We start from the raw sequence: 4741 nt of genomic DNA, 5'->3' as shown, positions 1-4741 counted from the left end.
AGAGTGATAGACTGGATAGCCTGTTATTAATGGTTATATAGTTTTTAAAAATATGTTTATACAACAACAAAACATGAAGTTGGGAAGTTGGCTCATCTAGTATTAATTGTGAGGGGCTGATTCAGAGATTACCTCCTCCGAAACGCATGTCAGCTGCTGGAACACCAACATGTTGCACAAATGCTGCGTAATCTGATGTCAGGTCCCCTAATCTTCCAATCTTCACATACCAAGCATACAAATCAGTTTTAACACAAGACAAGAATGGTTTCATAATCTAGCCAAGTGTCATTCACTTACCACTCCAGAGTTGCTTGATCCTACCCACGAATCATAGATGGTTTGTGTTGAATTATCTGGATCCTGGACCTGTAGATAGTTAAAACCAAAAGCTTGAATATGTGTCCTTGTAATAAAGACAGATAACACTTTGCCCATATGCTTGTTAAAACTGCCTTAAAGTACCACCTCGAGCCGCTTGTTTGATCAGTTCATCGAGTTGTGGAGTCGCAGAAGCACGAACCCCTGGACCAGATACAGCACAATCTATATTCAAGTAAGCCACTGCTCTTGAAGCTAACATCTCTCTGTTTTCTTCTACCCATTCCGTTGAACCAATCTACAGAAAATACATACATTAAATTTTTCTGCTGATCTCAAACGTTAAAAATGTAGAAATATACAAAGTGAGTTAGAGAGCAGAGACCAGAGCATACTCCTCAGCATCCCAGTTACACAGAATAATCGTCCGTCTAGGCTTCCATCCTCTTCTGTGCAGCTTATCTAGCCTTTGCGCAATCTACACTAGTTTCAACATTCTCTCTCTCATTGCAATTTAACCATTTTTTTAAAAAATCTTTCAGCATACAAAAAACAGAACGCACCTCCAAAAGTACAGCAGTCCCACTGTTGGGATCAACAGCTCCAAAACTCCAAGCGTCTCGATGGTTTCCAAGAATCACATATCTAAACCAAACTCATCCAAACACAAAGTCAGTAATATATATTCTACAAACCCAACCATAAAGCTTCACTCATATTGTGAGAATGGTACGTACCTATCAGGCTCTTCTTCGCCTTCAATCACTCCAATAACATTTTCAATCTGAGCTATAACAGTTTTCCCCTGTAACCAAATCCAATGTTCAAGTCTAAGTAAAAGAAACACAAACACCATGCCACAAACCCATAAACTCACAATGTAACTCAGGTTCAAGATCCCAGGTCCAGGCCCCACAGGATAAACATCACCATGAGCAACATCACCGACGATACTCTTCAAGATCACCTCCGCATCAGCCGCCGAGATAGGAAGCGAAGGTATTAGCGGAGAGTCGCCGCTCAACTCCACAGCCTCCTCAGATAATCTCTCACACCCATCAACGCTCGCCCACCCAGGAGTCGTCGGATCACCTAACCCGTTATAAACAGAACCCACTTGAACACCACTCGGCGGCATCCACTTACTCACCGGAAACACTCGTCTCCTCCGCCGCCGCCGTAGTCTCTCTTGTCTGTGTATATCACAACGCCAACAGCTCCCGCACTGTACGCGTTCCTCACTATGTCTCCTCTGTAAATCTCTCCGTACCTCGCGACCACGACGGCTCCGGAGACGTTCAGAGCAGCGAAGTCTTGGACTCGTCCGTAGTTCGCGTAAACCGCGGGACCCGAGACGTTGCCTGACTTAGCGTATCCGTGGAACGTAGCGTCACTTCTTTTGCGTAAGGGTTGTTGTTGTCTCCGACGACGTGTTCTTGTTCTAAAGCGAAAGTGATCTGGTTTTTGAAGATTCGTTTGGTGTTAGTACGAGGGAGCGGTGAAGTGGGTAGGTTAGAGATACTTGGTAAGAGACGAGGTGTGTTTTGAGGGAGGAGGAGGCGAAGGCAGAGCGAACAAAGGCTGCGGCTTCAGCGTTGGCTCTGAACCGGCTACATGGGGCGGCGGGTGAGGGTACGGAGGTTTAAGGCGATGGAAGCGTTGTCGGAGAAGGAGGCTGAGAGGAAAAGAGTATGGAAGTGTGGTTTTGGTGGAGAAGAGAAGAGGAGGTAAGATAAAGCAGCGAGAAGGAAGACAAGAGATGTTGCTGTTATCGACATCGATGGTGATTAGTGAGTCTGCTTTAGATGATTTTGCGATTCATCACGTTTTAGTTTGGAGTTGACCTTTGCAATTATCGATCATCTTCTTCTTGGAAAATACTTTAAAATATTAAGCCGTGTTAGTGTGGTGACGACTAGGCTGGAAGAACCTTAAATTAACAAAGAAAAGTGACTTACTTTAGTTTCCACTGATTACATATATGCTTTATTATTCTATTCATGTTTTTTTCTTTGGTTCCTATGTCACTACAGGTGACAAAGCCAAGCCGCAATGGGTGTAACGGTTCGGTTGGCATATGTGTCATATACCCAACGTGACAACTGATCCAACAAGTAGACTCAGCAAAGTCATTACAAACACCTTTTGTCTTCTTTGAGTGTGTACCAATTCGACAAAAGTGGACCGAGTCTACTCAGTTGAACTGGGGACACCATCTGTATTGGTGGTAGAGAGCTTTCAAGCCCAAAGTGGTAATGAGAGGCCGAGTGGTGTGCCAACCCAAGATCAGCCACCCGCTCCTCTCCTCCACCGCAGAAAAGAGACAATAGCATTCGAACTGAGATGTGCTGTTAAAAAACCTGCTGAATTGAACCGCTTCCTCTATTTGCTCAGCGTTTTGGTGACGCTTAACTCGGTCAACCCCATTGCAAGACACAACATTGAAGATCTGTTTAATTAACCAAGTAAGCTTCCAACATGACCTTGTCTTTGTTGGAACTATTTTTTTAGCAATGTATTCATATGCTAAGATAGAGTTAGTGTGAATGAGAAATAGAGGTCTAATGTGTGTGATTTGAAAACTGTGTATAAAGTTACAAATTACACATTAGATATTTGGATTTGAGTTTTGATTTGTTAGTTGAACTTTATGTTCATTAATTTAATTTTATAAACCAAATATATGTGATCTTTTATATTAATAAAATATAAAAAAGAAATCCATTTAAAGTATATTATTTTGTTTGAACGAGTCAAATAATAATAATTATATTCTTTATTTTTTGTCAAAATGTAAAATGAATTCACATAGTAATTGACAAAAAAAAAAGACTCCATTAGTGTATCATGGGAGGTTTCATTGTATGTTGAAAAATGAAACTTGTACTTCTCATTATTTTCTATATAAAGCCTCATGGCAATGTAGAAAAAGAGACACATCAAATACTAAAAAGAAAACCACATTCTCCTTTATTGAATAGTCAAATTAGTATTTTTTTTCTTGTGTATGAAAGTATAACACAAAACTAGTTTTCGCCAGGCTTCTGATAGAGTGACGCAAATTCAGAAGATTATTTGCAGTTGTATCCTGGGACTCATTACGTTATCGAACCGTCGCACTACGGGACGTATTTTGAGTTAGGAAAGAGATAATATCTCGTCTCTGCAGTTGTATCATCTTTTTCTTATTCTTTGGTATAATTTTGTCATTTTTATTCTTTACAATATTCAGTAATCCATAGTTTATAAATACGGTTCTATCAGTCTTAACTCAAAATATCCGTTTATTGCTTTGCACTAACCGGACTAATTATTGTAAAAAGTATGTTTTTGTAAGAACATGTTGATTGATCTTTGAGAAAAGATGCCGGAGTCAGATCTATAAGATTATTTCAAAATAATCTTCCTTCAATCCTAATTCTATAATTTTTTTGTTTTTATACTAACAAAAAGTGATTATTTTGTGAAGTGTTTTATTATGAAAACATGAATTACAGAATTCAAGGGTGATGGAAAAAAAATCTTCTGATTTTCTGAAACAAGTTTCAGATTATTTGAGATTTTGTGTGTTTAGTATCATTAAATTTAAATAAAATAATTAATATTTTTGGACTAATGAATTTGATATTTTGTGGTTTATAAGAACAGGTTTCATCTTTCGATGATGACAATGAGAATCATTTTCCAAACGTCTTTGTTAACATTTTTGGAATGGATTTGTCTACTCTTAATTTTCAAAATAATTAATTGCTGGATCGAGGTTACAATCATTTTTTTAATTTTAGTCAAAAATGTGATATTGCTTTAACTTGGTAAATGATTTTAATTTGCTTTAATTATCAAGAATGGTTTAACTTTTTTGTTTTCTTCTTTCAGATTTTGGGATAACTTAATTTAGTTATTAAGCATGGATGACCATGAGACAAAAAAAAAGGAGTCAAGTTTAAAAATATGGTGAAAACATATTTATAAACAACATTTTGATCTTTTGAGATCAAGTTGTATGAATGGAAATAGATTCGTGAGTCGGCGCCCCAAATAAAATTTGGCAGAGGTCTGCCACATATAAATCATTTGCCATAAAAAATAAACTGTTTGTTGATATTGATCAAAACATTTGTATTTCATGAATGCTTTAATGCACCTTTTTAAAAAGTTGACCATGCAAAACCAATGAAAATTTTCAGACCAATATGACTGAAACTGACATGTGTATTGTAGTTTCTAAAGTCAATATGTTTGAGAATAACCATAGAAAATGGTGGTTTTGATGGTACAAACAATATCATATAATGATATGTATTTTTTGCTATAAAGCAAAAATATATTTTGAAAAAAAATAAATCAAAATATATACAAGTTGAATTTCTAAATCAACTTAAGAGAACTATGAAAATAGTTGTATTCAAAATGTGATTTT

General features: G+C 37.1%; 1 long non-coding RNA gene and 1 pseudogene across 1 annotated transcript; both read right to left on the bottom strand.

The window, feature by feature from the left end:
• Nucleotides 1-436, bottom strand: LOC130500968 (uncharacterized). Its single transcript, XR_008939439.1, has 3 exons — nt 301-436; nt 133-220; nt 1-20 (listed from the first exon to the last, which is right to left on the bottom strand). It is a non-coding gene; the product is annotated as an uncharacterized LOC130500968 (long non-coding RNA).
• A 9-nt stretch (nt 437-445) lies between these two features.
• Nucleotides 446-2221, bottom strand: LOC130500970 (probable glutamate carboxypeptidase LAMP1; annotated as a pseudogene).
• Nucleotides 2222-4741: the final 2520 nt, after the last annotated feature.

This window comes from Raphanus sativus, unplaced genomic scaffold (assembly GCF_000801105.2).
Source record: "Raphanus sativus cultivar WK10039 unplaced genomic scaffold, ASM80110v3 Scaffold0067, whole genome shotgun sequence".
Lineage (NCBI taxonomy): Eukaryota > Viridiplantae > Streptophyta > Magnoliopsida > Brassicales > Brassicaceae > Raphanus > Raphanus sativus.
Note: the sequence above shows the minus strand (reverse complement) of the source record. Positions and strands in the feature narration are given on the sequence as shown.